The sequence below is a fragment of the Dermochelys coriacea genome, chromosome 28, assembly GCF_009764565.3.
Source record: "Dermochelys coriacea isolate rDerCor1 chromosome 28, rDerCor1.pri.v4, whole genome shotgun sequence".
NCBI lineage: Eukaryota > Metazoa > Chordata > Testudines > Dermochelyidae > Dermochelys > Dermochelys coriacea.
The window spans coordinates 4,544,514-4,552,333 of record NC_050095.1 but is presented as its reverse complement, the minus strand read 5'-3'; the positions used below and the strand labels follow the sequence as shown (position 1 = coordinate 4,552,333).

General features: G+C 42.1%; 1 protein-coding gene and 1 non-coding gene across 8 annotated transcripts in view; one reads left to right on the top strand and one right to left on the bottom strand.

The window, feature by feature from the left end:
• LOC119849376 (zinc finger protein 420-like) overlaps positions 1–7,820 on the bottom strand; it is a 3,142,523-nt gene that overhangs the window by 1,260,071 nt on the left and 1,874,632 nt on the right. The window lies entirely within an intron of this gene.
• Positions 2,488–2,560, top strand: TRNAV-AAC. Its single transcript has one exon. It is a non-coding gene; the product is annotated as a tRNA-Val (tRNA).

Below are 7,820 nucleotides of genomic sequence, written 5' to 3'. Positions count from 1 at the left end.
CAGTCTACTGTTGAAACCACTTGTGTCATTAAATGATGCCATCCAGGCATCTGCTACAACCGTAGTAGATCTTTGTCCAGCAATAGAAGCTAATTTGGATGGATGAGTGAGCTATCCATTGAAAAAGTACTGGAAGAAGCAAAGACTTCAGTCCAGAAGTTAACTAATGAAGGCATTTATATTGAATCCTTCAGTGAAGAGGACAAGGAGTGTTTGTTAAGACAACTGAAAAATTACAAAAATTAAAGGAGGACTTGTGGCACCTTAGAGACTAACAAATTTATTGGAGCATAAGCTTTCGTGAGCCATAGCTGACTTCATCGGATGCATTCAGTGGAATGAATCCAATGAAGTGAGCTGTAGCTCACAAAAGCTTATGTTCCAATAAATTTGTTAGTCTCTAAGGTGCCACAAGTCCTCTTTTTCTTTTTGCGGATACAGACGAACACAGCTGCTAGTCTGAAACCTGAAAAGTACAAAAACTTGATTCTTAAAAATCTACAATCTAGGTTCTACTCAACCTTTATATAGCTTTTACAGATCCCTGTCCTATAAAACACTGACAGTTGAGTGGAGTGAGGCACTACCAGCAATGGGGCTGCCATGGTTGCTCAGGACAGAATAGAGAATTTGAACAGAGTGGAATATCATACGACGAATGAATGAAAATTTGACTTCAACTTCTTTGTATCATCACTAGTGGCTTGACTCAATCTTTGTGCTGTTTCCTGAGATGAAAGAGGTAGGAATTCATCTCTTGCTACTCCCAGTTACAACAGCTACAGTTGACTGTTCTTTTTATCATTGAATAGAATTTTGTGTTCTGAAAGAAGTCACTTTCTGCCTGATCCTGTGAATGAACTAATGAGCATAGCAGATGAAGGAATGGAAGTACCGGACACATGAGAAGACACCAAAGATGAACGCGTTGCATTCAAGAAGTTCATTAACGGAGTTGTGCAAAATTATAACAAGAAACTAAGAAGGAGGTAGATGTAGTGCTTCATAGAAGGCTTGAGTAGCCGACTTTAATTTGTGTGAGGATTTTAAAACATGAGTTAAATCTACTAAAATGGTCATGAAACATTTTTCAGTTTTTACTGTGGTGCCATACAGCCCATCTTCACCGTCATGGTCTCACCCCTCATAGGCCCTGTACCCTCCACATGGAAATTCGATACCCCCCCTAATTTCAATTCCTGGGGAAAACACTGTGTGTCCCTGTTCCCATTCCCCTCCCTTTCCCCCCCTTAGCAAAACATAATTTCAATTCCCCGCCACACTTCGTGATTGACTGCAGACTATATAGGAAAACTTGAGTTCTGCTTAGCTCTACCTAAACCAATCATTTTACTGAAATTTAACTAACCAATCCCAACATACTGTAACATGATTATCTAACCAATTATATCCCACCACCTTAATTGGTTTACACTCAACAAATTAATTATACAGCAGACAGAAACAATGACAGAACCAGACAGAGATTATACAGACAGACAATAGGGAAGTGGGGACTACAGTGAGAGAACAACAGAGAAATGAGGATTTCATACCCCAGCTACTAATAAGTGAGTTCTTGCTAGACAGGATGCTACCATGGTAGAGGTTGTGGGTGCTGGTTGCTTAACTGTCTGGCACACAGAGCAGGATTTTGAGGTTCACCATCACTTTCTAGCAACCATCTTTTGTTTCCTTAAAACGTAAGCAGGAAGACTACAACACCTCAGCTCTCATAGAGCTCCAGGAAACCAGTAACTTTAGGTCCAGGTGAGTGTGTCTAAAAATCAGCCGTGCTGTAGAAGGTCTCTAGGAGTTGAAAGAGAAGGGCCGTCTCGACCGTCCTAAAGAGTTCAACAAAGATTAATGAAAACTAGGGTTAATAAGTCACATTCTTTGTAGTGCCAGGATGGTGGCCTGGTCTAAAGTCCCAGTTTTCAGGCTCTTTTTTCCCTATCTCTTGGGTGTTCTGGTCTCTGCATAGAGATGTGGTTTCAAATCCCACTTCTGACATGACCATTTCTATCTGGAGAAAATGGCCTCACTTCAATCTCCTTTGGGACACCATTTCTTAGCATTTCTATTACAGAAGTTGTGAGAGAAGTTCCAAAGCACGGTCAAGCAGTGCCTTTTCACTCTCTACCAATCAATTTTTGTCTTCCTTCAATCCAAGCCATTTTCTCAAATACATCCATATTTCCCACACTTCTTTTTTTAGTGTTCTTTGCCTTTATGAAACTTTGGGGTCATCATTTAATTGCCACACAACTGTACTTATGAAGTAAAGGGAACATTTTTTTGGATATTTTGGCAGAAGAGTTTTGCTTTCTGACCTGGAATTGAACAGGGGCTACTCCCTTTTCTTGACTCACCTAAAAAATGTAAGTTCTTGGTGCCCTTTGTTTCCCTGTTCTTCAAAGGGAAATCAGCTGGTGTAGAGGCTATTGAGGAAGCCTTAGAAAAGGGTCCCCAAAGCAATAGTAGTTGGTTTCTGTAGTGTAGTGGTTATCACGTTTGCCTAACACGCAAAAGGTCCCTGGTTCAAAACCAGGCAGAAACAGTGCAGGTTTCTCTCCTTTGGTCTTTTATCACTCCAAGTCCTTTCTCAACTACATCCATAGCTTCTATGCGTCCTTCCTGATTATTTTTTGTTCTTTCATGGAACTTTAAGTTCAAAAGGAGAAGGTTTGCCTGCATTTTGAGGGAAGGAACAGACCATCATTTGGGAGACTGCCAGCTACGTAACAAATCTGAGCGTAGAAGAATCCCAACCCTTTTTCCTGAGTATTTAGCTCCCAGCCAGCGTTTTCCCTCCTGTTCGTTTATGTTGAGCTAACTACAAATAGCCTCATGTCCCCTCTGCATGTCAGAGAAATCTACTAACTGGTAATCACATTTCCCCTCCTTTCCTTGCTAGGCAGGGTCTGGGTATGAGGAATCAATAAATAACAATAATAAAATGGCTAAGCCAGCCTTTCAATACAGAATATCACGTTTCCCTTTTGAAATAACATTATTTCCATAGCCCTTTTTAATATCAACCTCTTGTTCTTCAAATGATGTTACCACAAGCTCTGAGTGACTAATTTCCTTACTGCGACCTTGATATTTTTAAAAAACAAGGAGAAGTCCTGGTGGCACCTTAGAGACTAACACATTTATTTGGGCCTATGCTTGTGTGGGCTTCATCAGATGCATGGAGTGGAAAAGACAGTAGGTAGGTATAAATACACAGCAACTAAAAAGATGGGAGTTGCTTTACTAAGGGGGGATGGGGGTCAGTGTTAACAAGGCCAATTCAATTAGGGTGGATGTATCCCATTTCCAAAAGTTGACAAGAAGGTGTGAGTATCAACAGAGGGGAAATTATTTTTTGTAGTGACCTGGCCACTTCCAGTCTTTATTCAGGCCTAATTTGATGGCATAAAGTTTACAAATTAATTCCAGTTCTGCAGTTTCTTCTTGAACTCTGTTTTTGAAGTTTTTTGGTTGAAAAATGGCCTCTTTTAAGTCTGTTATTGAGTGTCCAGGGACTTTGAAGTTTTCTCCTACTGGTTTTTGAATGTTACAATTCTTGATGTCTCATTTGTGTCCATTTATTCTTTTGCATAGAGACTGTCCGGTTTGTCCTATGTACATGGCAGAGGGGTATTGATGGCACATATCACATTGGTAGATGTGCAGGTGAATGAGCCTCTGATGGTGCGGCTGATATGGTTAGGTTCTATGATGATGTCCCTTGAATAGACGGAAATGTCAGTTTGTTCTCTCTTCCTGTTCTATCTAAGCTAACAGGAAGAGACATTTCCTGCGTAAGATCATTGAGAGGCAAGAGAGTGCATTTTATGTTGGGCTCACCAAATATCCAAAAAAAGTACATTTAAGGCAGCACAGTCAAGAACCCAATGTCAGGCTTAAACCCAGGCCCTGAGATTAAGGGTCTCACGCTCTCCTAACTGAGCTAGCCAGGCTGTCTGTAGTACCTCTTGAAAGGCACTGTCACAGTGTAGAAGGATCCCTAAGGAAGTTTCTTTGCAAGTTGAGATTCCTTTTCTGACATTTGCCTTCTGACTTCATTCCTTCACTCTCCAGCCAGCAAACAGGGGCTATTACAAGGCTGGTTAGATGCTGATTTCTACATCAGAGAGCTGGGGTCGATTTACCAGCTGGTCAGAGAAAGAAGCACAAGAGGGTGGAATTTAGTGTTCTCCCACCAGCGGGTGATGCCGTTTGACTCATATAGTGGGGGAGAGTCAGAAAAAGCTTCTCAGCTCCCAGAGAGGGGGTAGACAAGTCAGCTCCCCCCCAAGCCACACACACAGTTTTGCAGGATATCAGACCCCCTGGAGAGAAGGTCCTCAAAGAAAATGTGGCCCTAGGAGTGCCAGAGAATGGAATCACTGTTTGCCTTATGAGGTGGGTGAGGGAAAACTGCCGATTCTTAGGTCCCTCCAGCATCTGATGAAACCATTTGTGGGAAAGGGTCCAGGGTAGCCAAGGAGGACAAGGAGAGGACAGAAGGGCTTGCAGCTGGTATATAATCCCCATGCTCCTAATATCAGAGGCCTGAGAGAAGCAGGGTTAAGCACTTTGTCGGCTTCCTGAGGGTCAGCGCTCACAAAATGAGAGCTACGCGAGGGGGCAGCTAAAGCCAAGAGACACATGAAAATGAATCAGCCTCCCATCAGGTGGCATCAACCCCCTTCTCTGGGTTTCTATCCCAGAAATACTGTCAGCTCAATGATTTTTTCCCCGGCAGAGCCTCCAGGTTATAAACAGAAGAAGAAGTGGAGAGGACTGCACTTGGGTCAATGAAAGCAGAGCAGAATTGCTCCTCTGGTGATTTCTTTGTTTTGCTCCTGTGATGCTGATGGAGGAACCGGAAGCATAGTTTGAGATTGTGACACCATGTCATCCATTTTTTGGGCTCACTTTGTGACCCTGAGCACAGGGGATACTTCACTCTCTGTTCTTGTCCCTTCAGGGCAATGGAGAATGGAGCAGTGTCTGAGACTGGTGAAGTAAGAGCCTGAGAAAGCAAAAGTTGGCTGTCAGAAAGAAATGGCACTACCTTGTTCTTTAAGTGGTGGGCTCTGGTGTTTTAACAGCTGTATCCTTTGTTCAATTCCAACAGAAAAATAGAAGTTTTTAAACAAAAATCTCCATTCATTCCGCATTTGAAATTGGAAGCAAAAGAGGGCTCCTTGACCTTATCAACAATGGAGAGAATGGCTTTTTTTCTCAGCAAATATTTTAAAAAAGCACTGACTTGAGCTGCAGATCTCATTTCATTGGTATTTATAATGGAATGATTCTCTCTAGTGTAGACAGAAATTCTTCAGCTAGCCTCAGATTCCACAGGAATACTAGAAGCAACTGTGTCTAACTAATATCTGCCTTTTTTTCGAGAACAGGAATGTCTGAGTTTTCCATAAACATTTCCCTTCTAGTGCCTCAGGCCTCATCCAACAATACAAGAAACCGAAATACAGTCAAATACATGGAAAGTTTCTCACCAAAGGGTTCACTGACCAGGCAGGGGGGAAAGTTTTGCCTGAACACTTGCTTATAATATCCCTCCCTGACCTTAAATGGAAAGCAAGGAGATAACTCTCTGAGCACACAACCAGAGTAGGTAGGGCATCCACATACGACTCAAAAGTACAAGTTGTGAGTCTCACGTTCTACATTATCAATGTACTTTGCCCTTCTCCCTCCACCTGGATACTGAACAGCCAAGCCTGCCTCCCCTCAAGCCATGCCAAGTCTCTTCTGGATAAGGAGCATAGAATTTACCCAACTAGGTGGCCTGAATGCACAGCTTTTGAAGATATTTGAATTCCCTCCAACTTCTATCATAAAATTCTAAGCAGTTGATGTTGTAATGTTACCGGAGAGGTTGAAATGAGGCCATTTCTTCAGGCAGAAGACAATGATTGTGTCAGGAGGAAGATTTGAACCCACGACTCCACATGGCACCCAGAAGACCAAATGACAGAAAAACACAGCCTAGAATTTGACATAGTAGACCACTTGGTCAGCCTGAGGCTGTTAGTAAAGTGATTTATCTGTGTTGGATTTCTTTAACTTGTTATGAATTCTTCAGGGAGGCGGAGATGGCACATCTCTTTCAACTTCTAGAGACCTTCTACAGCACAGCTGATTTTTATATGTAGTCTAACTGCTCACTTTTTAAGTGAATAAAAGATGGCTGCTAGCATTCTGAGAAAGTAATGTTGAACCTCAAACTCCTGCATGGTGGGCCAGATGGCCAAGCAACCAGAACCCACAACTGCTACCACCTTTTGTTTTCAAAATAGCTCAGCTCTCAGTGTGTTGAGCCTTTCTGGAAACCTGGCCAAAATGTTTATTGCCTAAATAAGAGCTGAGTTCTTCTGAAAATCTACCTCTAGAGGTGGGGGTGAGACCTTCTTAAAATTCTGGCCTATGTGTCTGGAAACTCAAAGAACCTTGAGAATTTTTATCATGTGCTAGAACCTGATGAGAAAATCTTCCTTCTGTAGAACTCAGCAGAGATTTTCTCATAGATTTACAATCACAATGTTTCATCTTGATCCCAGGTTTAGGTATCAACAAAATGCATTTATTGTATTTTATATGCAATGGGACACAAACACCCCTTGGGTAGAGGGATAGAAGTAGGTCGGCCACTAAACCACATTGTCTTTCATCAGTAGCTACCTGAGCAAGGTAGTAACCTGTGGCCAATAGGTGAAAGGCCCATTGTCCATGCTTAGACCACTTCAGCAGCTAGACCTCAGGAATGGAAGAGGCTAATGGTCACTTTCTCTGGGATGATACTTCCAAAGACTTGTCTATAGCCCTGGGTGAAAGGTTTTTTGGATGAATATTTTATTTACTGAAATATTTTGGTTTGACCAAAAATGTTATTTTTTTTGTTTAGTTTTGTTTCAGCAAGAAAACTGAAAAAAATTTATCTGGGTTATATCTGAATCATGATGATGATTATTGTATTGGTTTGGCTAGCTATCAAGAAAAACAACAAATGATTTTCACAGCTCTATTTGTATAAACAATCCACATTGGGAACATGCCTAATTTCTGCTATGAGGATCTCGAAAAGTTTGATTTGTTCGATATGTGTTCATGAAAAGTTTCCCTGACTGGGAATTGAACCCAGGCCATGTTAGTAAGAGTGTAAAATTCTAACTACAAGACCACCAGGGAAGTCACAGTTTTTCAGCCTCCTCATGCTGCTCCTTAATCGCAACCCATGGCTCCCTCCTTTGCTCCAGCAACACGTGCGTCAGACCCCCTCAGGAAGTTTTTCTTTCAAGGTTTCATGCATGAGTCTCCATGTGGATTTTACAGTATGTTGGAAATATCTATATTAAATATGCTGGAGTGATAAAGCATTGTTCTCCTTGTTATGTGAATCAAGGGCAGCAGAACCGTACTTGGCAGACTCCGATTGAGAGACTCACCCTCAAGTGAATAGCACTTGCTAGGCAGGGCACATGGGTTCCAAAACCAAGTGGGCTAAGAAATGTGCTGGGTTAAAATCATAAATGCTACAACTGAGGTGATAGACCTCTTTTTGGATAGAGTGGTTGGGGAGGGTGTTCCCAGACAACAGAGTGAGTTTGGTGCTTTCTTATTTTCCCCTTTTCCTATCTAGAATGGGAGGTGAACTCTACAGAGGCATCTCTGGCCTTGTGCTGACTAATGACAACAACTATGAGTGAGGTGCAGAGAGGGGATGGCTCATAGTAAAGGACATTTGGTTGCTGGATTTAAGAACCTGAGGGAAAAGAGAACTGCCCAGCTTACTGGGGGTG